At 43.3% G+C, this 26,207-nt stretch overlaps 20 non-coding genes across 20 annotated transcripts; all 20 read right to left on the bottom strand.

The window, feature by feature from the left end:
- Positions 1-2,683: 2,683 nt before the first annotated feature.
- On the bottom strand, positions 2,684-2,799 carry LOC141364035 (U5 spliceosomal RNA). Its single transcript, XR_012369785.1, has one exon. It is a non-coding gene; the product is annotated as a U5 spliceosomal RNA (small nuclear RNA).
- A 2,064-nt stretch (positions 2,800-4,863) lies between these two features.
- Positions 4,864-4,979, bottom strand: LOC129415172 (U5 spliceosomal RNA). The gene has a single exon (XR_008634757.2). It is a non-coding gene; the product is annotated as a U5 spliceosomal RNA (small nuclear RNA).
- Positions 4,980-6,003: 1,024 nt separating this feature from the next.
- trnag-ucc (transfer RNA glycine (anticodon UCC)) lies at positions 6,004-6,075 on the bottom strand. Its single transcript has one exon. It is a non-coding gene; the product is annotated as a tRNA-Gly (tRNA).
- Positions 6,076-7,047: 972 nt separating this feature from the next.
- Positions 7,048-7,163, bottom strand: LOC129415140 (U5 spliceosomal RNA). The gene has a single exon (XR_008634727.2). It is a non-coding gene; the product is annotated as a U5 spliceosomal RNA (small nuclear RNA).
- Positions 7,164-8,187: 1,024 nt separating this feature from the next.
- On the bottom strand, positions 8,188-8,259 carry trnag-ucc (transfer RNA glycine (anticodon UCC)). Its single transcript has one exon. It is a non-coding gene; the product is annotated as a tRNA-Gly (tRNA).
- Positions 8,260-9,232: 973 nt separating this feature from the next.
- LOC129415158 (U5 spliceosomal RNA) lies at positions 9,233-9,348 on the bottom strand. The gene has a single exon (XR_008634742.2). It is a non-coding gene; the product is annotated as a U5 spliceosomal RNA (small nuclear RNA).
- A 2,071-nt stretch (positions 9,349-11,419) lies between these two features.
- LOC129415113 (U5 spliceosomal RNA) lies at positions 11,420-11,535 on the bottom strand. The gene has a single exon (XR_008634700.2). It is a non-coding gene; the product is annotated as a U5 spliceosomal RNA (small nuclear RNA).
- Positions 11,536-12,559: 1,024 nt separating this feature from the next.
- Positions 12,560-12,631, bottom strand: trnag-ucc (transfer RNA glycine (anticodon UCC)). Its single transcript has one exon. It is a non-coding gene; the product is annotated as a tRNA-Gly (tRNA).
- Positions 12,632-13,604: 973 nt separating this feature from the next.
- On the bottom strand, positions 13,605-13,720 carry LOC141364036 (U5 spliceosomal RNA). Its single transcript, XR_012369786.1, has one exon. It is a non-coding gene; the product is annotated as a U5 spliceosomal RNA (small nuclear RNA).
- Positions 13,721-14,744: 1,024 nt separating this feature from the next.
- On the bottom strand, positions 14,745-14,816 carry trnag-ucc (transfer RNA glycine (anticodon UCC)). The gene has a single exon. It is a non-coding gene; the product is annotated as a tRNA-Gly (tRNA).
- A 973-nt stretch (positions 14,817-15,789) lies between these two features.
- On the bottom strand, positions 15,790-15,905 carry LOC129415144 (U5 spliceosomal RNA). The gene has a single exon (XR_008634730.2). It is a non-coding gene; the product is annotated as a U5 spliceosomal RNA (small nuclear RNA).
- A 1,024-nt stretch (positions 15,906-16,929) lies between these two features.
- Positions 16,930-17,001, bottom strand: trnag-ucc (transfer RNA glycine (anticodon UCC)). The gene has a single exon. It is a non-coding gene; the product is annotated as a tRNA-Gly (tRNA).
- Positions 17,002-17,974: 973 nt separating this feature from the next.
- On the bottom strand, positions 17,975-18,090 carry LOC141364037 (U5 spliceosomal RNA). The gene has a single exon (XR_012369787.1). It is a non-coding gene; the product is annotated as a U5 spliceosomal RNA (small nuclear RNA).
- An 852-nt stretch (positions 18,091-18,942) lies between these two features.
- trnag-ucc (transfer RNA glycine (anticodon UCC)) lies at positions 18,943-19,014 on the bottom strand. The gene has a single exon. It is a non-coding gene; the product is annotated as a tRNA-Gly (tRNA).
- A 973-nt stretch (positions 19,015-19,987) lies between these two features.
- LOC129415160 (U5 spliceosomal RNA) lies at positions 19,988-20,103 on the bottom strand. Its single transcript, XR_008634744.1, has one exon. It is a non-coding gene; the product is annotated as a U5 spliceosomal RNA (small nuclear RNA).
- Positions 20,104-21,127: 1,024 nt separating this feature from the next.
- On the bottom strand, positions 21,128-21,199 carry trnag-ucc (transfer RNA glycine (anticodon UCC)). The gene has a single exon. It is a non-coding gene; the product is annotated as a tRNA-Gly (tRNA).
- A 973-nt stretch (positions 21,200-22,172) lies between these two features.
- LOC129415165 (U5 spliceosomal RNA) lies at positions 22,173-22,288 on the bottom strand. The gene has a single exon (XR_008634750.2). It is a non-coding gene; the product is annotated as a U5 spliceosomal RNA (small nuclear RNA).
- A 1,024-nt stretch (positions 22,289-23,312) lies between these two features.
- trnag-ucc (transfer RNA glycine (anticodon UCC)) lies at positions 23,313-23,384 on the bottom strand. The gene has a single exon. It is a non-coding gene; the product is annotated as a tRNA-Gly (tRNA).
- A 973-nt stretch (positions 23,385-24,357) lies between these two features.
- Positions 24,358-24,473, bottom strand: LOC129415151 (U5 spliceosomal RNA). The gene has a single exon (XR_008634737.2). It is a non-coding gene; the product is annotated as a U5 spliceosomal RNA (small nuclear RNA).
- A 1,024-nt stretch (positions 24,474-25,497) lies between these two features.
- On the bottom strand, positions 25,498-25,569 carry trnag-ucc (transfer RNA glycine (anticodon UCC)). Its single transcript has one exon. It is a non-coding gene; the product is annotated as a tRNA-Gly (tRNA).
- Positions 25,570-26,207: the final 638 nt, after the last annotated feature.

Here is a 26,207-nt window from a genome sequence, read left to right on the forward strand (position 1 = left end):
AACCAGTTTGAGTCTTGAATACTGCAATTTATGAAGTGTGTTACTGATGTTTGTGCAGTTTTCTTGTACTTATTGAGTATGTATGTATTCTTATATTTTTCTGTATGTTTCTTTCTTTACATTTCTTTTGTGAATTGATGTCTTTTTCACTATGGGGAGATTGTGGTGTTGATTACAGAAGTAAAAACTACAACTCCCAATACTGAACTACAACTCTCCCACATGACTTTCACAGGTGCGGCAATCATTGTTGATTGTCTTGATGTATCTGAACATGGTTAAGCGATGTGCCGCATTTGTTGTTTGTATACCCTGAAGATGGTCTTTTGACCGAAAGCTTGGTTATTAAAACCTGCTGCTAAGGATTTAAGTGTGCAGACGTCTTTATTTTCATCAAATTTCTGTTTTATCAAATGTTTCAAAAGCAACCAATAGTCCAAACTTAAATTCAACAGTTTGAACACTATGGGGCGGTTTCCCGGACAGGGATTAGCTTAATCCAGGACTAGGCCTTAGTTTAATTAGGAAATATAACTAGTTTTAACAAACATATCTTACTAAAAACATTACCTGTGTGCATTGTGAGGCAAAACAAAGGGCACTGATGTATTTTAAGATATGTCAGTGCAAGATGTTTTCAGTTTGGACAGCACTTAAAAATGTTTTAGTCTAGGACTAGTCTAATCCCTGTCCGGGAAACCACCCCTATGAAAATTAAATTAAATAAAATTAGAATAATATAAATGGTACAAAAGTAAGTGTTACTTTCGTCCCGACAGGATCTCCTCACATTTAAACCCGATTTACTTTTATTTTGAAAAACTCTTGAGAAGTCAAACTTCAGGATGTGTTAGAGCACTAAATAACCTGAAGATTGATGAAACGAGAAACACAACGCGTTATAAGAAAACAATGACCGCTTTTGGAATTTACTTATGGTTGAAAACACCTTTCTGGATCTACACCCGGAAAATGGTGAGTAAATAACGCGATATTTGTCAGCTCTGTCAAGAGTTGCAAAGATGCTGTCATAGTTTGGGATGCAAATGTTATCAGTCCTCTGAGAAAATCGCTTTGTTACTTTCGTCCAGCGTTACTTTTGCCCCGGTTTCCCCGTATTATTAATGAAAGACTTAACATTATGCTGTTCAATTTTAGTTTTATGAGGAAATGATATGGAAATGTGCAGATGTGAACGTGTGTTGTTTGTAAGGTTAGAGTAATTTTCATTGCTTGCACAAGAGCGCATATGACAAAAACAGTGTGTGAAGTAATATTATAATAAGGCACTGCACAAAGTGACACTTACCGCCGTGTTGTTTCAGGTTGGAGCTTGAATTCCTGTACGCTGAGATGTCAGTTCGTTTTGGTGCACAAAGCATACATCGCATTATGAAACTATTCTTTTTGACCTTTTGTAGTGTAAACATAGACAAAACTTGAGGCCACGCGTGATCTGCCTCCGATAGCTTGCATAGGTCATCCTCCGCTTCAGTCATCTCCTTTCATCTACGCGCGCTAAAGGGTGATACGTAGCCACCCCTCGCAGCGCACGCAGCCTCTCTAACGTCTCGCGAGACTTTCAAACAAGCCATATAAACTTAAAAAATTAAATATATTCATTAATTATTACCATTTGAAAGTAGCGTAGTAACGCCACCGAATGTAGCGAAATAAAAGTACAGTTTTTTCATTAGAAATGTACTTGAGTAAGAGTAAAAAGTACCCATCCTTAAATTAACTCTAAAAGTACTAGTTACCCAAAAAATTGACTCAAGTAAATGTAACGAAGTAAATGTAATTCGTTACTACCCACCTCTGGTCAAGCCAAGCCAGATTTATTTATCTAGTGCTTTTTAGAAAGTTGCATTGCTTCAAAACAGCTTTACAAGAATGAAGAAAAAACAGGGAAATTTCTAAATTAATAGTAAATGTAATAGGTTATATAGTATTATTACAAACGGCTTTAAGACGTCTTTAAGATTGTAGCCAGATTATTTCAAGAAAAGCTATATGCTATATTAACAGAATTTACAAAACGCTAAGCGTAGTTAATGTCATCAGGAAACAAATCAACACGGCAACAGAAAGAACCGAAACGCCACGTGTGGGGAAAACAACTGTGAAAAACTGGTTTTAATCAATTTAAATTGACAAATATTAACCTTGACGTACCTTACCACAAAGTGTATTACGAGAATCCCTAGTAAAGAATTATTGACAACTGTAAACAGTGCCCGTTCAAAATAGTGTTAAAGCAGATCTTTCCAAACATTTTACACTTTATTTTACAAAATAATAGCAAGATTTGTATTAAAACATGTTTAAAAAATGTTTTGAACTTAATTAAGACATAATTAAAAGTGTATTGTGTGTTTTTCAGTTGTATTTAGGGCAAACAAATCATTAAAACCATCTCCCCTTTTAATTATGCACATTTTTGTCATTAAATCTGATTTTCGAAACGATTCGAAACAGTTATGACGTAATGAAGCCTCGTTTGCTAAAATCACGTGACTTGGCCAGTTTGAAACACGCTCCGAGCCGATTGACTCGAAACAAAAGATTTGTAAAAGTTTCGAAGCCTCACGAACCTGCGCTTCGAAAGCGACCATCGTTACTGAACACCTCGCGACAAACAAAACCATAAAGAAAGATTTTCTACAATTGACCAAAGTTACGCAGCTCTGCTGTGCGCAGAGCACCCAAAAATACAATAAACTCACAACGGTCCCCCTCCACGGAAATCTTTAGTAAAAGGCGAAAGATTTATACGCAGTTGAAGGAAAACTTGAGTCATGCCCAACAAACCTCGACCCAGTGTGCTCCCTGTGCCACACCATAATGTTCAAAAAGGGTAATTTCTGGTTCAGGATCCACCCAGACCCTTCCACCTGGGAGGAGCCAAAGAGGTAGAAATACCTTCCTGCCCAAAATAAAGACACAGGCACAGGCTACTAACATGTCACAGTGTGATCTTTTGCTGAGAGGTTTTGGGGAATGAAACTCTGTGCACATTACACAGAGGATGCACCGGCACAGGTTACCTCCAATCTCCATCCCATTAGGTTTTCAAATCTCAAAAAACAAAAAAATAATAAAAGCCAGCCCAAAATTGACAGAAGAGGAATTTTCTTCCAAGCCAGGGGAATCTTCATTCATTTCCATAGCCTCTAGAAAATAAAAGGAAAAAGAAAGGGCCCCAACAGAAGAACAAGGTCTAAGACCTTCAGCTTAATAGATCATTTTCAATTCAAACATTCTTTTTGGGGCTATGATAGCTGGTGTTAGGGCAGGGTGTAGTTTATGGTTAATTTATTTCAGGTAAATAGTAAAAAAGCAAGGGGATGGGTTGAGCTTCAGAATGGGGTAGGGTTGTCCTTTTAAAGGACCAATCTAGGGGGTTTACTGATTTTGGGGTAAGGATGGTAGTTGGCTGGGGAAGTAGAAGGGAATGTTTTTTAAAAAAACAGGTAAAGAAACTTTTTAAAATAGAAACAAACACACAAAATAAACAAACAAAAAATAAACGGGGAGAATAAACAGGAAGGCTGTCATCACAAATGGGGAGTGTGTTATAAGCTGCGTTCTGGGTTCACTATCCGGCTCGGCGACTCAACCCAGACGTGAAGTCCTCGTTAGTATAGTGGACAGTATCTCCGCCTGTCACGCCGAAGACCGGGATCTGTGTTTCCGAAGATCTGTGTTTCGTTTGACTTCTCAAACAACTTGCGCGAGCCACCTTTTACGAATCAAAATCGGCTGTAGAAGTGCGCTGCTTTGCTCTCCTCCTCACGATGGGGTCGAGCGAAAAGCGATGCGTTGGCCGGGAATCGAACCCGGGTCAACTGCTTGGAAGGCAGCTAGGCTCACCACTATACCACCAACGCAGGCGGACAGGTGTTGCTCAACAGGACTTGTGAATATCCTGAACCAACTGTTGTTTCAGAGCTGCACTGAATTGATCACGGATTCAGTCGATTCCCTTCCATGCCTCCTGCTGGTGTCTGTAACTTGATAACCACAGAATCCCAAGACTACTCTTTCGAAGGGGAGGTTGGCGGGCGTGACGCCAGGGCGAGAGAGAGAAGTCCTCGTTAGTATAGTGGACAGTATCTCCGCCTGTCACGCGGAAGACCGGGGTTCGATTCCCCGACGGGGAGGTTTGCTTTGTCTATGCACTGCCGATTGAAATGCAAGCGGTATGGCACAAGCTGAACGCTGCTGTTCGTCCGCCGTTTTCGCACCTCTTGCCGTCCCTATGTTGGAGTCACAAGGCGCCTTTGTTTAAAGCCACTGAACACTAGTGATGGCAGAAACGAAGCTTTTCGAACTTCGAATCAATTGAACCTATTGCTTCGGATATTGATTCAGTTTTTCGAAGCGTTCGAAACACCACACTCGCTGGCGACACCTGCTGGTCAAAATAGTGTTAAAGCAGATCTTTCCAAACATTTTACACTTTATTTTACAAAATAATAGCAAGATTTGTATTAAAACATGTTTAAAAAATGTTTTGAACTTAATTAAGACATAATTAAAAGTGTATTGTGTGTTGTTCAGTTGTATTTAGGGCAAACAAATCATTAAAACCATCTCCCCTTTTAATTATGCACATTTTTGTCATTAAATCTGATTTTCGAAACGATTCGAAACAGTTATGACGTAATGAAGCCTCGTTTGCTAAAATCACGTGACTTGGCCAGTTTGAAACACGCTCCGAGCCGATTGACTCGAAACAAAAGATTCGTAAAAGTTTCGAAGCCTCACGAAGCTGCGCTTCGAAAGCGACCATCGTTACTGAACACCTCGTGACAAACAAAACCATAAAGAAAGATTTTCTACAATTGACCAAAGTTATGCAGCTCTGCTGTGCGCAGAGCACCCAAAAATACAATAAACTCACAACGGTCCCCCTCCACGGAAATCTTTAGTAAAAGGCGAAAGATTTATACGCAGTTGAAGGAAAACTTGAGTCATGCCCAACAAACCTCGACCCAGTGTGCTCCCTGTGCCACACCATAATGTTCAAAAAGGGTAATTTCTGGTTCAAGATCCACCCAGACCCTTCCACCTGGGAGGAGCCAAAGAGGTAGAAATACCTTCCTGCCCAAAATAAAGACACAGGCACAGGCTACTAACATGTCACAGTGTGATCTTTTGCTGAGAGGTTTTGGGGAATGAAACTCTGTGCACATTACACAGAGGATGCACCGGCACAGGTTACCTCCAATCTCCATCCCATTAGGTTTTCAAATCTCAAAAAACAAAAAAATAATAAAAGCCAGCCCAAAATTGACAGAAGAGGAATTTTCTTCCAAGCCAGGGGAATCTTCATTCATTTCCATAGCCTCTAGAAAATAAAAGGAAAAAGAAAGGGCCCCAACAGAAGAACAAGGTCTAAGACCTTCAGCTTAATAGATCATTTTCAATTCAAACATTCTTTTTGGGGCTATGATAGCTGGTGTTAGGGCAGGGTGTAGTTTATGGTTATTTTATTTCAGGTAAATAGTAAAAAAGCAAGGGGATGGGTTGAGCTTCAGAATGGGGTAGGGTTGTCCTTTTAAAGGACCAATCTAGGGGGTTTACTGATTTTGGGGTAAGGATGGTAGTTGGCTGGGGAAGTAGAAGGGAATGTTTTTTAAAAAAACAGGTAAAGAAACTTTTTAAAATAGAAACAAACACACAAAATAAACAAACAAAAAATAAACGGGGAGAATAAACAGGAAGGCTGTCATCACAAATGGGGAGTGTGTTATAAGCTGCGTTCTGGGTTCACTATCCGGCTCGGCGACTCAACCCAGACGTGAAGTCCTCGTTAGTATAGTGGACAGTATCTCCGCCTGTCACGCGGAAGACCGGGGTTCGATTCCCCGACGGGGAGATCTGTGTTTCGTTTGACTTCTCAAACAACTTGCGCGAGCCACCTTTTACGAATCAAAATCGGCTGTAGAAGTGCGCTGCTTTGCTCTCCTCCTCACGATGGGGTCGAGCGAAAAGCAATGCGTTGGCCGGGAATCGAACCCGGGTCAACTGCTTGGAAGGCAGCTATGCTCACCACTATACCACCAACGCAGGCGGACAGGTGTTGCTCAACAGGACTTGTGAATATCCTGAACCAACTGTTGTTTCAGAGCTGCACTGAATTGATCACGGATTCAGTCGATTCCCTTCCATGCCTCCTGCTGGTGTCTGTAACTTGATAACCACAGAATCCCAAGACTACTCTTTCGAAGGGGAGGTTGGCGGGCGTGACGCCAGGGCGAGAGAGAGAAGTCCTCGTTAGTATAGTGGACAGTATCTCCGCCTGTCACGCGGAAGACCGGGGTTCGATACCCCGACGGGGAGGTTTGCTTTGTCTATGCACTGCCGATTGAAATGCAAGCGGTATGGCACAAGCTGAACGCTGCTGTTCGTCCGCCGTTTTCGCACCTCTTGCCGTCCCTATGTTGGAGTCACAAGGCGCCTTTGTTTAAAGCCACTGAACACTAGTGATGGCAGAAACGAAGCTTTTCGAACTTCGAATCAATTGAACCTATTGCTTCGGAAATTGATTCAGTTTTTCGAAGCGTTCGAAACACCACACTCGCTGGCGACACCTGCTGGTCAAAATAGTGTTAAAGCAGATCTTTCCAAACATTTTACACTTTATTTTACAAAATAATAGCAAGATTTGTATTAAAACATGTTTAAAAAATGTTTTGAACTTAATTAAGCCATAATTAAAAGTGTATTGTGTGTTTTTCAGTTGTATTTAGGGCATCAAATCATTAAAACCATCTCCCCTTTTAATTATGCACATTTTTTTCATTAAATCTGATTTTCGAAACGATTCGAAACAGTTATGACGTAATGAAGCCTCGTTTGCTAAAATCACGTGACTTGGCCAGTTTGAAACACGCTCCGAGCCGATTGACTCGAAACAAAAGATTCGTAAAAGTTTCGAAGCCTCACGAAGCTGCGCTTCGAAAGCGACCATCGTTACTGAACACCACGCGACAAACAAAACCATAAAGAAAGATTTTCTACAATTGACCAAAGTTACACAGCTCTGCTGTGCGCAGAGCACCCAAAAATACAATAAACTCACATCGGTCCCCCTCCACGGAAATCTTTAGTAAAAGGCGAAAGATTTATACGCAGTTGAAGGAAAACTTGAGTCATGCCCAACAAACCTCGACCCAGTGTGCTCCCTGTGCCACACCATAATGTTCAAAAAGGGTAATTTCTGGTTCAGGATCCACCCAGACCCTTCCACCTGGGAGGAGCCAAAGAGGTAGAAATACCTTCCTGCCCAAAATAAAGACACAGGCACAGGCTACTAACATGTCACAGTGTGATCTTTTGCTGAGAGGTTTTGGGGAATGAAACTCTGTGCACATTACACAGAGGATGCACCGGCACAGGTTACCTCCAATCTCCATCCCATTAGGTTTTCAAATCTCAAAAAACAAAAAAATAATAAAAGCCAGCCCAAAATTGACAGAAGAGGAATTTTCTTCCAAGCCAGGGGAATCTTCATTCATTTCCATAGCCTCTAGAAAATAAAAGGAAAAAGAAAGGGCCCCAACAGAAGAACAAGGTCTAAGACCTTCAGCTTAATAGATCATTTTCAATTCAAACATTCTTTTTGGGGCTATGATAGCTGGTGTTAGGGCAGGGTGTAGTTTATGGTTAATTTATTTCAGGTAAATAGTAAAAAAACAAGGGGATGGGTTGAGCTTCAGAATGGGGTAGGGTTGTCCTTTTAAAGGACCAATCTAGGGGGTTTACTGATTTTGGGGTAAGGATGGTAGTTGGCTGGGGAAGTAGAAGGGAATGTTTTTTAAAAAAACAGGTAAAGAAACTTTTTAAAATAGAAACAAACACACAAAATAAACAAACAAAAAATAAACGGGGAGAATAAACAGGAAGGCTGTCATCACAAATGGGGAGTGTGTTATAAGCTGCGTTCTGGGTTCACTATCCGGCTCGGCTACTCAACCCAGATGTGAAGTCCTCGTTAGTATAGTGGACAGTATCTCCTCCTGTCACGTGGAAGACCGGGGTTCGATTCCCCGACGGGGAGATCTGTGTTTCGTTTGACTTCTCAAACAACTTGCGCGAGCCACCTTTTACGAATCAAAATCGGCTGTAGAAGTGCGCTGCTTTGCTCTCCTCCTCACGATGGGGTCGAGCGAAAAGCGATGCGTTGGCCGGGAATCGAACCCGGGTCAACTGCTTGGAAGGCAGCTATGCTCACCACTATACCACCAACGCAGTCGGACAGGTGTTGCTCAACAGGACTTGTGAATATCCTGAACCAACTGTTGTTTCAGAGCTGCACTGAATTGATCACGGATTCAGTCGATTCCCTTCCATGCCTCCTGCTGGTGTCTGTAACTTGATAACCACAGAATCCCAAGACTACTCTTTCGAAGGGGAGGTTGGCGGGCGTGACGCCAGGGCGAGAGAGAGAAGTCCTCGTTAGTATAGTGGACAGTATCTCCGCCTGTCACGCGGAAGACCGGGGTTCGATTCCCCGACGGGGAGGTTTGCTTTGTCTATGCACTGCCGATTGAAATGCAAGCGGTATGGCACAAGCTGAACGCTGCTGTTCGTCCGCCGTTTTCGCACCTCTTGCCGTCCCTATGTTGGAGTCACAAGGCGCCTTTGTTTAAAGCCACTGAACACTAGTGATGGCAGAAACGAAGCTTTTCGAACTTCGAATCAATTGAACCTATTGCTTCGGAAATTGATTCAGTTTTTCGAAGCGTTCGAAACACCACACTCGCTGGCGACACCTGCTGGTCAAAATAGTGTTAAAGCAGATCTTTCCAAACATTTTACACTTTATTTTACAAAATAATAGCAAGATTTGTATTAAAACATGTTTAAAAAATGTTTTGAACTTAATTAAGACATAATTAAAAGTGTATTGTGTGTTGTTCAGTTGTATTTAGGGCAAACAAATCATTAAAACCATCTCCCCTTTTAATTATGCACATTTTTGTCATTAAATCTGATTTTCGAAACGATTCGAAACAGTTATGACGTAATGAAGCCTCGTTTGCTAAAATCACGTGACTTGGCCAGTTTGAAACACGCTCCGAGCCGATTGACTCGAAACAAAAGATTCGTAAAAGTTTCGAAGCCTCACGAAGCTGCGCTTCGAAAGCGACCATCGTTACTGAACACCTCGCGACAAACAAAACCATAAAGAAAGATTTTCTACAATTGATCAAAGTTACGCAGCTCTGCTGTGCGCAGAGCACCCAAAAATACAATAAACTCACAACGGTCCCCCTCCACGGAAATCTTTAGTAAAAGGCGAAAGATTTATACGCAGTTGAAGGAAAACTTGAGTCATGCCCAACAAACCTCGACCCAGTGTGCTCCCTGTGCCACACCATAATGTTCAAAAAGGGTAATTTCTGGTTCAGGATCCACCCAGACCCTTCCACCTGGGAGGAGCCAAAGAGGTAGAAATACCTTCCTGCCCAAAATAAAGACACAGGCACAGGCTACTAACATGTCACAGTGTGATCTTTTGCTGAGAGGTTCTGGGGAATGAAACTCTGTGCACATTACACAGAGGATGCACCGGCACAGGTTACCTCCAATCTCCATCCCATTAGGTTTTCAAATCTCAAAAAACAAAAAAATAATAAAAGCCAGCCCAAAATTGACAGAAGAGGAATTTTCTTCCAAGCCAGGGGAATCTTCATTCATTTCCATAGCCTCTAGAAAATAAAAGGAAAAAGAAAGGGCCCCAACAGAAGAACAAGGTCTAAGACCTTCAGCTTAATAGATCATTTTCAATTCAAACATTCTTTTTGGGGCTATGATAGCTGGTGTTAGGGCAGGGTGTAGTTTATGGTTAATTTATTTCAGGTAAATAGTAAAAAAGCAAGGGGATGGGTTGAGCTTCAGAATGGGGTAGGGTTGTCCTTTTAAAGGACCAATCTAGGGGGTTTACTGATTTTGGGGTAAGGATGGTAGTTGGCTGGGGAAGTAGAAGGGAATGTTTTTTAAAAAAACAGGTAAAGAAACTTTTTAAAATAGAAACAAACACACAAAATAAACAAACAAAAAATAAACGGGGAGAATAAACAGGAAGGCTGTCATCACAAATGGGGAGTGTGTTATAAGCTGCGTTCAGGGTTCACTATCCGGCTCGGCGACTCAACCCAGACGTGAAGTCCTGGTTAGTATAGTGGACAGTATCTCCGCCTGTCACGCGGAAGACCGGGGTTCGATTCCCCGACGGGGAGATCTGTGTTTCGTTTGACTTCTCAAACAACTTGCGCGAGCCACCTTTTACGAATCAAAATCGGCTGTAGAAGTGCGCTGCTTTGCTCTCCTCCTCACGATGGGGTCGAGCGAAAAACGATGCGTTGGCAGGGAATCGAACCCGGGTCAACTGCTTGGAAGGCAGCTATGCTCACCACTATACCACCAACGCAGGCGGACAGGTGTTGCTCAACAGGACTTGTGAATATCCTGAACCAACTGTTGTTTCAGAGCTGCACTGAATTGATCACGGATTCAGTCGATTCCCTTCCATGCCTCCTGCTGGTGTCTGTAACTTGATAACCACAGAATCCCAAGACTACTCTTTCGAAGGGGAGGTTGGCGGGCGTGACGCCAGGACGAGGGAGAGAAGTCCTCGTTAGTATAGTGGACAGTATCTCCGCCTGTCACGCGGAAGACCGGGGTTCGATTCCCCGACGGGGAGGTTTGCTTTGTCTATGCACTGCCGATTGAAATGCAAGCGGTATGGCACAAGCTGAACGCTGCTGTTCGTCCGACGTTTTCGCACCTCTTGCCGTCCCTATGTTGGAGTCACAAGGCGCCTTTGTTTAAAGCCACTGAACACTAGTGATGGCAGAAACGAAGCTTTTCGAACTTCGAATCAATTGAACCTATTGCTTCGGAAATTGATTCAGTTTTTCGAAGCGTTCGAAACACCACACTCGCTGGCGACACCTGCTGGTCAAAATAGTGTTAAAGCAGATCTTTCCAAACATTTTACACTTTATTTTACAAAATAATAGCAAGATTTGTATTAAAACATGTTTAAAAAATGTTTTGAACTTAATTAAGACATAATTAAAAGTGTATTGTGTGTTTTTTTCAGTTGTATTTAGGGCAAACAAATCATTAAAACCATCTCCCCTTTTAATTATGCACATTTTTGTCATTAAATCTGATTTTCGAAACGATTCGAAACAGTTATGACGTAATGAAGCCTCGTTTGCTAAAATCACGTGACTTGGCCAGTTTGAAACACGCTCCGAGCCGATTGACTCGAAACAAAAGATTCGTAAAAGTTTCGAAGCCTCACGAAGCTGCGCTTCGAAAGCGACCATCGTTACTGAACACCTCGCGACAAACAAAACCATAAAGAAAGATTTTCTACAATTGACCAAAGTTACGCAGCTCTGCTGTGCGCAGAGCACCCAAAAATACAATAAACTCACAACGGTCCCCCTCCACGGAAATCTTTAGTAAAAGGCGAAAGATTTATACGCAGTTGAAGGAAAACTTGAGTCATGCCCAACAAACCTCGACCCAGTGTGCTCCCTGTGCCACACCATAATGTTCAAAAAGGGTAATTTCTGGTTCAGGATCCACCCAGACCCTTCCACCTGGGAGGAGCCAAAGAGGTAGAAATACCTTCCTGCCCAAAATAAAGACACAGGCACAGGCTACTAACATGTCACAGTGTGATCTTTTGCTGAGAGGTTTTGGGGAATGAAACTCTGTGCACATTACACAGAGGATGCACCGGCACAGGTTACCTCCAATCTCCATCCCATTAGGTTTTCAAATCTCAAAAAACAAAAAAATAATAAAAGCCAGCCCAAAATTGACAGAAGAGGAATTTTCTTCCAAGCCAGGGGAATCTTCATTCATTTCCATAGCCTCTAGAAAATAAAAGGAAAAAGAAAGGGCCCCAACAGAAGAACAAGGTCTAAGACCTTCAGCTTAATAGATCATTTTCAATTCAAACATTCTTTTTGGGGCTATGATAGCTGGTGTTAGGGCAGGGTGTAGTTTATGGTTAATTTATTTCAGGTAAATAGTAAAAAAGCAAGGGGATGGGTTGAGCTTCAGAATGGGGTAGGGTTGTCCTTTTAAAGGACCAATCTAGGGGGTTTACTGATTTTGGGGTAAGGATGGTAGTTGGCTGGGGAAGTAGAAGGGAATGTTTTTTAAAAAAACAGGTAAAGAAACTTTTTAAAATAGAAACAAACACACAAAATAAACAAACAAAAAATAAACGGGGAGAATAAACAGGAAGGCTGTCATCACAAATGGGGAGTGTGTTATAAGCTGCGTTCTGGGTTCACTATCCGGCTCGGCGACTCAACCCAGACGTGAAGTCCTCATTAGTATAGTGGACAGTATCTCCACCTGTCACGCGGAAGACCGGGGTTCGATTCCCCGACGGGGAGATCTGTGTTTCGTTTGACTTCTCAAACAACTTGCGCGAGCCACCTTTTACGAATCAAAATCGGCTGTAGAAGTGCGCTGCTTTGCTCTCCTCCTCACGATGGGGTCGAGCGAAAAGCGATGCGTTGGCCGGGAATCGAACCCGGGTCAACTGCTTGGAAGGCAGCTATGCTCACCACTATACCACCAACGCAGGCGGACAGGTGTTGCTCAACAGGACTTGTGAATATCCTGAACCAACTGTTGTTTCAGAGCTGCACTGAATTGATCACGGATTCAGTCGATTCCCTTCCATGCCTCCTGCTGGTGTCTGTAACTTGATAACCACAGAATCCCAAGACTACTCTTTCGAAGGGGAGGTTGGCGGGCGTGACGCCAGGGCGAGAGAGAGAAGTCCTCGTTAGTATAGTGGACAGTATCTCCGCCTGTCACGCGGAAGACCGGGGTTCGATTCCCCGATGGGGAGGTTTGCTTTGTCTATGCACTGCCGATTGAAATGCAAGCGGTATGGCACAAGCTGAACGCTGCTGTTCGTCCGCCGTTTTCGCACCTCTTGCCGTCCCTATGTTGGAGTCACAAGGCGCCTTTGTTTAAAGCCACTGAACACTAGTGATGGCAGAAACGAAGCTTTTCGAACTTCGAATCAATTGAACCTATTGCTTCGGAAATTGATTCAGTTTTTCGAAGCGTTCGAAACACCACACTCGCTGGCGACACCTGCTGGTCAAAATAGTGTTAAAGCAGATCTTTCCAAACATTTTACACTTTATTTTACAAAATAATAGCAAGATTTGTATTAAAACATGTTTAAAAAATGTTTTGAACTTAATTAAGACATAATTAAAAGTGTATTGTGTGTTTTTCAGTTGTATTTAGGGCAAACAAATCATTAAAACCATCTCCCCTTTTAATTATGCACATTTTTGTCATTAAATCTGATTTTCGAAATGATTCGAAACAGTTATGACGTAATGAAGCCTCGTTTGCTAAAATCACGTGACTTGGCCAGTTTGAAACATGCTCCGAGCCGATTGACTCGAAACAAAAGATTCGTAAAAGTTTCGAAGCCTCACGAAGCTGCGCTTCGAAAGCGACCATCGTTACTGAACACCTCGCGACAAACAAAACCATAAAGAAAGATTTTCTACAATTGACCAAAGTTACGCAGCTCTGCTGTGCGCAGAGCACCCAAAAATACAATAAACTCACAACGGTCCCCCTCCACGGAAATCTTTAGTAAAAGGCGAAAGATTTATACGCAGTTGAAGGAAAACTTGAGTCATGCCCAACAAACCTCGACCCAGTGTGCTCCCTGTGCCACACCATAATGTTCAAAAAGGGTAATTTCTGGTTCAGGATCCACCCAGACCCTTCCACCTGGGAGGAGCCAAAGAGGTAGAAATACCTTCCTGCCCAAAATAAAGACACAGGCACAGGCTACTAACATGTCACAGTGTGATCTTTTGCTGAGAGGTTTTGGGGAATGAAACTCTGTGCACATTACACAGAGGATGCACCGGCACAGGTTACCTCCAATCTCCATCCCATTAGGTTTTCAAATCTCAAAAAACAAAAAAATAATAAAAGCCAGCCCAAAATTGACAGAAGAGGAATTTTCTTCCAAGCCAGGGGAATCTTCATTCATTTCCATAGCCTCTAGAAAATAAAAGGAAAAAGAAAGGGCCCCAACAGAAGAACAAGGTCTAAGACCTTCAGCTTAATAGATCATTTTCAATTCAAACATTCTTTTTGGGGCTATGATAGCTGGTGTTAGGGCAGGGTGTAGTTTATGGTTAATTTATTTCAGGTAAATAGTAAAAAAGCAAGGGGATGGGTTGAGCTTCAGAATGGGGTAGGGTTGTCCTTTTAAAGGACCAATCTAGGGGGTTTACTGATTTTGGGGTAAGGATGGTAGTTGGCTGGGGAAGTAGAAGGGAATGTTTTTTAAAAAAACAGGTAAAGAAACTTTTTAAAATAGAAACAAACACACAAAATAAACAAACAAAAAATAAACGGGGAGAATAAACAGGAAGGCTGTCATCACAAATGGGGAGTGTGTTATAAGCTGCGTTCTGGGTTCACTATCCGGCTCGGCGACTCAACCCAGACGTGAAGTCCTCGTTAGTATAGTGGACAGTATCTCCGCCTGTCACGCGGAAGACCGGGGTTCGATTCCCCGACGGGGAGATCTGTGTTTCGTTTGACTTCTCAAACAACTTGCGCGAGCCACCTTTTACGAATCAAAATCGGCTGTAGAAGTGCGCTGCTTTGCTCTCCTCCTCACGATGGGGTCGAGCGAAAAGCGATGCGTTGGCCGGGAATCGAACCCGGGTCAACTGCTTGGAAGGCAGCTATGCTCACCACTATACCACCAACGCAGGCGGACAGGTGTTGCTCAACAGGACTTGTGAATATCCTGAACCAACTGTTGTTTCAGAGCTGCACTGAATTGATCACGGATTCAGTCGATTCCCTTCCATGCCTCCTGCTGGTGTCTGTAACTTGATAACCACAGAATCCCAAGACTACTCTTTCGAAGGGGAGGTTGGCGGGCGTGACGCCAGGGCGAGAGAGAGAAGTCCTCGTTAGTATAGTGGACAGTATCTCCGCCTGTCACGCGGAAGACCGGGGTTCGATTCCCCGACGGGGAGGTTTGCTTTGTCTATGCACTGCCGATTGAAATGCAAGCGGTATGGCACAAGCTGAACGCTGCTGTTCGTCCGCCGTTTTCGCACCTCTTGCCGTCCCTATGTTGGAGTCACAAGGCGCCTTTGTTTAAAGCCACTGAACACTAGTGATGGCAGAAACGAAGCTTTTCGAACTTCGAATCAATTGAACCTATTGCTTCGGAAATTGATTCAGTTTTTCGAAGCGTTCGAAACACCACACTCGCTGGCGACACCTGCTGGTCAAAATAGTGTTAAAGCAGATCTTTCCAAACATTTTACACTTTATTTTACAAAATAATAGCAAGATTTGTATTAAAACATGTTTAAAAAATGTTTTGAACTTAATTAAGACATAATTAAAAGTGTATTGTGTGTTTTTCAGTTGTATTTAGGGCAAACAAATCATTAAAACCATCTCCCCTTTTAATTATGCACATTTTTGTCATTAAATCTGATTTTCGAAACGATTCGAAACAGTTATGACGTAATGAAGCCTCGTTTGCTAAAATCACGTGACTTGGCCAGTTTGAAACACGCTCCGAGCCGATTGACTCGAAACAAAAGATTCGTAAAAGTTTCGAAGCCTCACGAAGCTGCGCTTCGAAAGCGACCATCGTTACTGAACACCTCGCGACAAACAAAACCATAAAGAAAGATTTTCTACAATTGACCAAAGTTACGCAGCTCTGCTGTGCGCAGAGCACCCAAAAATACAATAAACTCACAACGGTCCCCCTCCACGGAAATCTTTAGTAAAAGGCGAAAGATTTATACGCAGTTGAAGGAAAACTTGAGTCATGCCCAACAAACCTCGACCCAGTGTGCTCCCTGTGCCACACCATAATGTTCAAAAAGGGTAATTTCTGGTTCAGGATCCACCCAGACCCTTCCACCTGGGAGGAGCCAAAGAGGTAGAAATACCTTCCTGCCCAAAATAAAGACACAGGCACAGGCTACTAACATGTCACAGTGTGATCTTTTGCTGAGAGGTTTTGGGGAATGAAACTCTGTGCACATTACACAGAGGATGCACCGGCACAGGTTACCTCCAATCTCCATCCCATTAGGTTTTCAAATCTCAAAAAACAAAAAAATAATAAAAGCCAGCCCAAAATTGACAGAAGAGGAATTTTCTTCCAAGCCAGGGGAATCTTCATTCATTTCCATAGCCTCTAGAAAATAAAAGGAAAAAGAAAGGGCCCCAACAGAAGAACAAGGTCTAAGACCTTCAGCTTAATAGATCATTTTCAATTCAAACATTCTTTTTGGGGCTATGATAGCTGGTGTTAGGGCAGGGTGTAGTTTATGGTTAATTTATTTCAGGTAAATAGTAAAAAAGCAAGGGGATGGGTTGAGCTTCAGAATGGGGTAGGGTTGTCCTTTTAAAGGACCAATCTAGGGGGTTTACTGATTTTGGGGTAAGGATGGTAGTTGGCTGGGGAAGTAGAAGGGAATGTTTTTTAAAAAAACAGGTAAAGAAACTTTTTAAAATAGAAACAAACACACAAAATAAACAAACAAAAAATAAACGGGGAGAATAAACAGGAAGGCTGTCATCACAAATGGGGAGTGTGTTATAAGCTGCGTTCTGGGTTCACTATCCGGCTCGGCGACTCAACCCAGACGTGAAGTCCTCGTTAGTATAGTGGACAGTATCTCCGCCTGTCACGCGGAAGACCGGGGTTCGATTCCCCGACGGGGAGATCTGTGTTTCGTTTGACTTCTCAAACAACTTGCGCGAGCCACCTTTTACGAATCAAAATCGGCTGTAGAAGTGCGCTGCTTTGCTCTCCTCCTCACGATGGGGTCGAGCGAAAAGCGATGCGTTGGCCGGGAATCGAACCCGGGTCAACTGCTTGGAAGGCAGCTATGCTCACCACTATACCACCAACGCAGGCGGACAGGTGTTGCTCAACAGGACTTGTGAATATCCTGAACCAACTGTTGTTTCAGAGCTGCACTGAATTGATCACGGATTCAGTCGATTCCCTTCCATGCCTCCTGCTGGTGTCTGTAACTTGATAACCACAGAATCCCAAGACTACTCTTTCGAAGGGGAGGTTGGCGGGCGTGACGCCAGGGCGAGAGAGAGAAGTCCTCGTTAGTATAGTGGACAGTATCTCCGCCTGTCACGCGGAAGACCGGGGTTCGATTCCCCGACGGGGAGGTTTGCTTTGTCTATGCACTGCCGATTGAAATGCAAGCGGTATGGCACAAGCTGAACGCTGCTGTTCGTCCGCCGTTTTCGCACCTCTTGCCGTCCCTATGTTGGAGTCACAAGGCGCCTTTGTTTAAAGCCACTGAACACTAGTGATGGCAGAAACGAAGCTTTTCGAACTTCGAATCAATTGAACCTATTGCTTCGGAAATTGATTCAGTTTTTCGAAGCGTTCGAAACACCACACTCGCTGGCGACACCTGCTGGTCAAAATAGTGTTAAAGCAGATCTTTCCAAACATTTTACACTTTATTTTACAAAATAATAGCAAGATTTGTATTAAAACATGTTTAAAAAATGTTTTGAACTTAATTAAGACATAATTAAAAGTGTATTGTGTGTTTTTCAGTTGTATTTAGGGCAAACAAATCATTAAAACCATCTCCCCTTTTAATTATGCACATTTTTGTCATTAAATCTGATTTTCGAAACGATTCGAAACAGTTATGACGTAATGAAGCCTCGTTTGCTAAAATCACGTGACTTGGCCAGTTTGAAACACGCTCCGAGCCGATTGACTCGAAACAAAAGATTCGTAAAAGTTTCGAAGCCTCACGAAGCTGCGCTTCGAAAGCGACCATCGTTACTGAACACCTCGCGACAAACAAAACCATAAAGAAAGATTTTCTACAATTGACCAAAGTTACGCAGCTCTGCTGTGCGCAGAGCACCCAAAAATACAATAAACTCACAACGGTCCCCCTCCACGGAAATCTTTAGTAAAAGGCGAAAGATTTATACGCAGTTGAAGGAAAACTTGAGTCATGCCCAACAAACCTCGACCCAGTGTGCTCCCTGTGCCACACCATAATGTTCAAAAAGGGTAATTTCTGGTTCAGGATCCACCCAGACCCTTCCACCTGGGAGGAGCCAAAGAGGTAGAAATACCTTCCTGCCCAAAATAAAGACACAGGCACAGGCTACTAACATGTCACAGTGTGATCTTTTGCTGAGAGGTTTTGGGGAATGAAACTCTGTGCACATTACACAGAGGATGCACCGGCACAGGTTACCTCCAATCTCCATCCCATTAGGTTTTCAAATCTCAAAAAACAAAAAAATAATAAAAGCCAGCCCAAAATTGACAGAAGAGGAATTTTCTTCCAAGCCAGGGGAATCTTCATTCATTTCCATAGCCTCTAGAAAATAAAAGGAAAAAGAAAGGGCCCCAACAGAAGAACAAGGTCTAAGACCTTCAGCTTAATAGATCATTTTCAATTCAAACATTCTTTTTGGGGCTATGATAGCTGGTGTTAGGGCAGGGTGTAGTTTATGGTTAATTTATTTCAGGTAAATAGTAAAAAAGCAAGGGGATGGGTTGAGCTTCAGAATGGGGTAGGGTTGTCCTTTTAAAGGACCAATCTAGGGGGTTTACTGATTTTGGGGTAAGGATGGTAGTTGGCTGGGGAAGTAGAAGGGAATGTTTTTTAAAAAAACAGGTAAAGAAACTTTTTAAAATAGAAACAAACACACAAAATAAACAAACAAAAAATAAACGGGGAGAATAAACAGGAAGGCTGTACACAACTTGCGCGAGCCACCTTTTACGAATCAAAATCGGCTGTAGAAGTGCGCTGCTTTGCTCTCCTCCTCACGATGGGGTCGAGCGAAAAGCGATGCGTTGGCCGGGAATCGAACCCGGGTCAACTGCTTGGAAGGCAGCTATGCTCACCACTATACCACCAACGCAGGCGGACAGGTGTTGCTCAACAGGACTTGTGAATATCCTGAACCAACTGTTGTTTCAGAGCTGCACTGAATTGATCACGGATTCAGTCGATTCCCTTCCATGCCTCCTGCTGGTGTCTGTAACTTGATAACCACAGAATCCCAAGACTACTCTTTCGAAGGGGAGGTTGGCGGGCGTGACGCCAGGGCGAGAGAGAGAAGTCCTCGTTAGTATAGTGGACAGTATCTCCGCCTGTCACGCGGAAGACCGGGGTTCGATTCCCCGACGGGGAGGTTTGCTTTGTCTATGCACTGCCGATTGAAATGCAAGCGGTATGGCACAAGCTGAACGCTGCTGTTCGTCCGACGTTTTCGCACCTCTTGCCGTCCCTATGTTGGAGTCACAAGGCGCCTTTGTTTAAAGCCACTGAACACTAGTGATGGCAGAAACGAAGCTTTTCGAACTTCGAATCAATTGAACCTATTGCTTCGGAAATTGATTCAGTTTTTCGAAGCGTTCGAAACACCACACTCGCTGGCGACACCTGCTGGTCAAAATAGTGTTAAAGCAGATCTTTCCAAACATTTTACACTTTATTTTACAAAATAATAGCAAGATTTGTATTAAAACATGTTTAAAAAATGTTTTGAACTTAATTAAGACATAATTAAAAGTGTATTGTGTGTTTTTCAGTTGTATTTAGGGCAAACAAATCATTAAAACCATCTCCCCTTTTAATTATGCACATTTTTGTCATTAAATCTGATTTTCGAAACGATTCGAAACAGTTATGACGTAATGAAGCCTCGTTTGCTAAAATCACGTGACTTGGCCAGTTTGAAACACGCTCCGAGCCGATTGACTCGAAACAAAAGATTCGTAAAAGTTTCGAAGCCTCACGAAGCTGCGCTTCGAAAGCGACCATCGTTACTGAACACCTCGCGACAAACAAAACCATAAAGAAAGATTTTCTACAATTGACCAAAGTTACGCAGCTCTGCTGTGCGCAGAGCACCCAAAAATACAATAAACTCACAACGGTCCCCCTCCACGGAAATCTTTAGTAAAAGGCGAAAGATTTATACGCAGTTGAAGGAAAACTTGAGTCATGCCCAACAAACCTCGACCCAGTGTGCTCCCTGTGCCACACCATAATGTTCAAAAAGGGTAATTTCTGGTTCAGGATCCACCCAGACCCTTCCACCTGGGAGGAGCCAAAGAGGTAGAAATACCTTCCTGCCCAAAATAAAGACACAGGCACAGGCTACTAACATGTCACAGTGTGATCTTTTGCTGAGAGGTTTTGGGGAATGAAACTCTGTGCACATTACACAGAGGATGCACCGGCACAGGTTACCTCCAATCTCCATCCCATTAGGTTTTCAAATCTCAAAAAACAAAAAAATAATAAAAGCCAGCCCAAAATTGACAGAAGAGGAATTTTCTTCCAAGCCAGGGGAATCTTCATTCATTTCCATAGCCTCTAGAAAATAAAAGGAAAAAGAAAGGGCCCCAACAGAAGAACAAGGTCTAAGACCTTCAGCTTAATAGATCATTTTCAATTCAAACATTCTTTTTGGGGCTATGATAGCTGGTGTTAGGGCAGGGTGTAGTTTATGGTTAATTTATTTCAGGTAAATAGTAAAAAAGCAAGGGGATGGGTTGAGCTTCAGAATGGGGTAGGGTTGTCCTTTTAAAGGACCAATCTAGGGGGTTTACTGATTTTGGGGTAAGGATGGTAGTTGGCTGGGGAAGTAGAAGGGAATGTTTTTTAAAAAAACAGGTAAAGAAACTTTTTAAAATAGAAACAAACACACAAAATAAACAAACAAAAAATAAACGGGGAGAATAAACAGGAAGGCTGTCATCACAAATGGGGAGTGTGTTATAAGCTGCGTTCTGGGTTCACTATCCGGCTCGGCGACTCAACCCAGACGTGAAGTCCTCGTTAGTATAGTGGACAGTATCTCCGCCTGTCACGCGGAAGACCGGGGTTCGATTCCCCGACGGGGAGATCTGTGTTTCGTTTGACTTCTCAAACAACTTGCGCGAGCCACCTTTTACGAATCAAAATCGGCTGTAGAAGTGCGCTGCTTTGCTCTCCTCCTCACGATGGGGTCGAGCGAAAAGCGATGCGTTGGCCGGGAATCGAACCCGGGTCAACTGCTTGGAAGGCAGCTATGCTCACCACTATACCACCAACGCAGGCGGACAGGTGTTGCTCAACAGGACTTGTGAATATCCTGAACCAACTGTTGTTTCAGAGCTGCACTGAATTGATCACGGATTCAGTCGATTCCCTTCCATGCCTCCTGCTGGTGTCTGTAACTTGATAACCACAGAATCCCAAGACTACTCTTTCGAAGGGGAGGTTGGCGGGCGTGACGCCAGGGCGAGAGAGAGAAGTCCTCGTTAGTATAGTGGACAGTATCTCCGCCTGTCACGCGGAAGACCGGGGTTCGATTCCCCGACGGGGAGGTTTGCTTTGTCTATGCACTGCCGATTGAAATGCAAGCGGTATGGCACAAGCTGAACGCTGCTGTTCGTCCGCCGTTTTCGCACCTCTTGCCGTCCCTATGTTGGAGTCACAAGGCGCCTTTGTTTAAAGCCACTGAACACTAGTGATGGCAGAAACGAAGCTTTTCGAACTTCGAATCAATTGAACCTATTGCTTCGGAAATTGATTCAGTTTTTCGAAGCGTTCGAAACACCACACTCGCTGGCGACACCTGCTGGTCAAAATAGTGTTAAAGCAGATCTTTCCAAACATTTTACACTTTATTTTACAAAATAATAGCAAGATTTGTATTAAAACATGTTTAAAAAATGTTTTGAACTTAATTAAGACATAATTAAAAGTGTATTGTGTGTTTTTCAGTTGTATTTAGGGCAAACAAATCATTAAAACCATCTCCCCTTTTAATTATGCACATTTTTGTCATTAAATCTGATTTTCGAAACGATTCGAAACAGTTATGACGTAATGAAGCCTCGTTTGCTAAAATCACGTGACTTGGCCAGTTTGAAACACGCTCCGAGCCGATTGACTCGAAACAAAAGATTCGTAAAAGTTTCGAAGCCTCACGAAGCTGCGCTTCGAAAGCGACCATCGTTACTGAACACCTCGCGACAAACAAAACCATAAAGAAAGATTTTCTACAATTGACCAAAGTTACGCAGCTCTGCTGTGCGCAGAGCACCCAAAAATACAATAAACTCACAACGGTCCCCCTCCACGGAAATCTTTAGTAAAAGGCGAAAGATTTATACGCAGTTGAAGGAAAACTTGAGTCATGCCCAACAAACCTCGACCCAGTGTGCTCCCTGTGCCACACCATAATGTTCAAAAAGGGTAATTTCTGGTTCAGGATCCACCCAGACCCTTCCACCTGGGAGGAGCCAAAGAGGTAGAAATACCTTCCTGCCCAAAATAAAGACACAGGCACAGGCTACTAACATGTCACAGTGTGATCTTTTGCTGAGAGGTTTTGGGGAATGAAACTCTGTGCACATTACACAGAGGATGCACCGGCACAGGTTACCTCCAATCTCCATCCCATTAGGTTTTCAAATCTCAAAAAACAAAAAAATAATAAAAGCCAGCCCAAAATTGACAGAAGAGGAATTTTCTTCCAAGCCAGGGGAATCTTCATTCATTTCCATAGCCTCTAGAAAATAAAAGGAAAAAGAAAGGGCCCCAACAGAAGAACAAGGTCTAAGACCTTCAGCTTAATAGATCATTTTCAATTCAAACATTCTTTTTGGGGCTATGATAGCTGGTGTTAGGGCAGGGTGTAGTTTATGGTTAATTTATTTCAGGTAAATAGTAAAAAAGCAAGGGGATGGGTTGAGCTTCAGAATGGGGTAGGGTTGTCCTTTTAAAGGACCAATCTAGGGGGTTTACTGATTTTGGGGTAAGGATGGTAGTTGGCTGGGGAAGTAGAAGGGAATGTTTTTTAAAAAAACAGGTAAAGAAACTTTTTAAAATAGAAACAAACACACAAAATAAACAAACAAAAAATAAACGGGGAGAATAAACAGGAAGGCTGTCATCACAAATGGGGAGTGTGTTATAAGCTGCGTTCTGGGTTCACTATCCGGCTCGGCGACTCAACCCAGACGTGAAGTCCTCGTTAGTATAGTGGACAGTATCTCCGCCTGTCACGCGGAAGACCGGGGTTCGATTCCCCGACGGGGAGATCTGTGTTTCGTTTGACTTCTCAAACAACTTGCGCGAGCCACCTTTTACGAATCAAAATCGGCTGTAGAAGTGCGCTGCTTTGCTCTCCTCCTCACGATGGGGTCGAGCGAAAAGCGATGCGTTGGCCGGGAATCGAACCCGGGTCAACTGCTTGGAAGGCAGCTATGCTCACCACTATACCACCAACGCAGGCGGACAGGTGTTGCTCAACAGGACTTGTGAATATCCTGAACCAACTGTTGTTTCAGAGCTGCACTGAATTGATCACGGATTCAGTCGATTCCCTTCCATGCCTCCTGCTGGTGTCTGTAACTTGATAACCACAGAATCCCAAGACTACTCTTTCGAAGGGGAGGTTGGCGGGCGTGACGCCAGGGCGAGAGAGAGAAGTCCTCGTTAGTATAGTGGACAGTATCTCCGCCTGTCACGCGGAAGACCGGGGTTCGATTCCCCGACGGGGAGGTTTGCTTTGTCTATGCACTGCCGATTGAAATGCAAGCGGTATGGCACAAGCTGAACGCTGCTGTTCGTCCGCCGTTTTCGCACCTCTTGCCGTCCCTATGTTGGAGTCACAAGGCGCCTTTGTTTAAAGCCACTGAACACTAGTGATGGCAGAAACGAAGCTTTTCGAACTTCGAATCAATTGAACCTATTGCTTCGGAAATTGATTCAGTTTTTCGAAGCGTTCGAAACACCACACTCGCTGGCGACACCTGCTGGTCAAAATAGTGTTAAAGCAGATCTTTCCAAACATTTTACACTTTATTTTACAAAATAATAGCAAGATTTGTATTAAAACATGTTTAAAAAATGTTTTGAACTTAATTAAGACATAATTAAAAGTGTATTGTGTGTTTTTCAGTTGTATTTAGGGCAAACAAATCATTAAAACCATCTCCCCTTTTAATTATGCACATTTTTGTCATTAAATCTGATTTTCGAAACGATTCGAAACAGTTATGACGTAATGAAGCCTCGTTTGCTAAAATCACGTGACTTGGCCAGTTTGAAACACGCTCCGAGCCGATTGACTCGAAACAAAAGATTCGTAAAAGTTTCGAAGCCTCACGAAGCTGCGCTTCGAAAGCGACCATCGTTACTGAACACCTCGCGACAAACAAAACCATAAAGAAAGATTTTCTACAATTGACCAAAGTTACGCAGCTCTGCTGTGCGCAGAGCACCCAAAAATACAATAAACTCACAACGGTCCCCCTCCACGGAAATCTTTAGTAAAAGGCGAAAGATTTATACGCAGTTGAAGGAAAACTTGAGTCATGCCCAACAAACCTCGACCCAGTGTGCTCCCTGTGCCACACCATAATGTTCAAAAAGGGTAATTTCTGGTTCAGGATCCACCCAGACCCTTCCACCTGGGAGGAGCCAAAGAGGTAGAAATACCTTCCTGCCCAAAATAAAGACACAGGCACAGGCTACTAACATGTCACAGTGTGATCTTTTGCTGAGAGGTTTTGGGGAATGAAACTCTGTGCACATTACACAGAGGATGCACCGGCACAGGTTACCTCCAATCTCCATCCCATTAGGTTTTCAAATCTCAAAAAACAAAAAAATAATAAAAGCCAGCCCAAAATTGACAGAAGAGGAATTTTCTTCCAAGCCAGGGGAATCTTCATTCATTTCCATAGCCTCTAGAAAATAAAAGGAAAAAGAAAGGGCCCCAACAGAAGAACAAGGTCTAAGACCTTCAGCTTAATAGATCATTTTCAATTCAAACATTCTTTTTGGGGCTATGATAGCTGGTGTTAGGGCAGGGTGTAGTTTATGGTTAATTTATTTCAGGTAAATAGTAAAAAAGCAAGGGGATGGGTTGAGCTTCAGAATGGGGTAGGGTTGTCCTTTTAAAGGACCAATCTAGGGGGTTTACTGATTTTGGGGTAAGGATGGTAGTTGGCTGGGGAAGTAGAAGGGAATGTTTTTTAAAAAAACAGGTAAAGAAACTTTTTAAAATAGAAACAAACACACAAAATAAACAAACAAAAAATAAACGGGGAGAATAAACAGGAAGGCTGTCATCACAAATGGGGAGTGTGTTATAAGCTGCGTTCTGGGTTCACTATCCGGCTCGGCGACTCAACCCAGACGTGAAGTCCTCGTTAGTATAGTGGACAGTATCTCCGCCTGTCACGCGGAAGACCGGGGTTCGATTCCCCGACGGGGAGATCTGTGTTTCGTTTGACTTCTCAAACAACTTGCGCGAGCCACCTTTTACGAATCAAAATCGGCTGTAGAAGTGCGCTGCTTTGCTCTCCTCCTCACGATGGGGTCGAGCGAAAAGCGATGCGTTGGCCGGGAATCGAACCCGGGTCAACTGCTTGGAAGGCAGCTATGCTCACCACTATACCACCAACGCAGGCGGACAGGTGTTGCTCAACAGGACTTGTGAATATCCTGAACCAACTGTTGTTTCAGAGCTGCACTGAATTGATCACGGATTCAGTCGATTCCCTTCCATGCCTCCTGCTGGTGTCTGTAACTTGATAACCACAGAATCCCAAGACTACTCTTTCGAAGGGGAGGTTGGCGGGCGTGACGCCAGGGCGAGAGAGAGAAGTCCTCGTTAGTATAGTGGACAGTATCTCCGCCTGTCACGCGGAAGACCGGGGTTCGATTCCCCGACGGGGAGGTTTGCTTTGTCTATGCACTGCCGATTGAAATGCAAGCGGTATGGCACAAGCTGAACGCTGCTGTTCGTCCGACGTTTTCGCACCTCTTGCCGTCCCTATGTTGGAGTCACAAGGCGCCTTTGTTTAAAGCCACTGAACACTAGTGATGGCAGAAACGAAGCTTTTCGAACTTCGAATCAATTGAACCTATTGCTTCGGAAATTGATTCAGTTTTTCGAAGCGTTCGAAACACCACACTCGCTGGCGACACCTGCTGGTCAAAATAGTGTTAAAGCAGATCTTTCCAAACATTTTACACTTTATTTTACAAAATAATAGCAAGATTTGTATTAAAACATGTTTAAAAAATGTTTTGAACTTAATT

The sequence above is a fragment of the Misgurnus anguillicaudatus genome, chromosome 5 (genome assembly GCF_027580225.2).
Source record: "Misgurnus anguillicaudatus chromosome 5, ASM2758022v2, whole genome shotgun sequence".
Taxonomy (NCBI): Eukaryota; Metazoa; Chordata; class Actinopteri; order Cypriniformes; family Cobitidae; genus Misgurnus; species Misgurnus anguillicaudatus.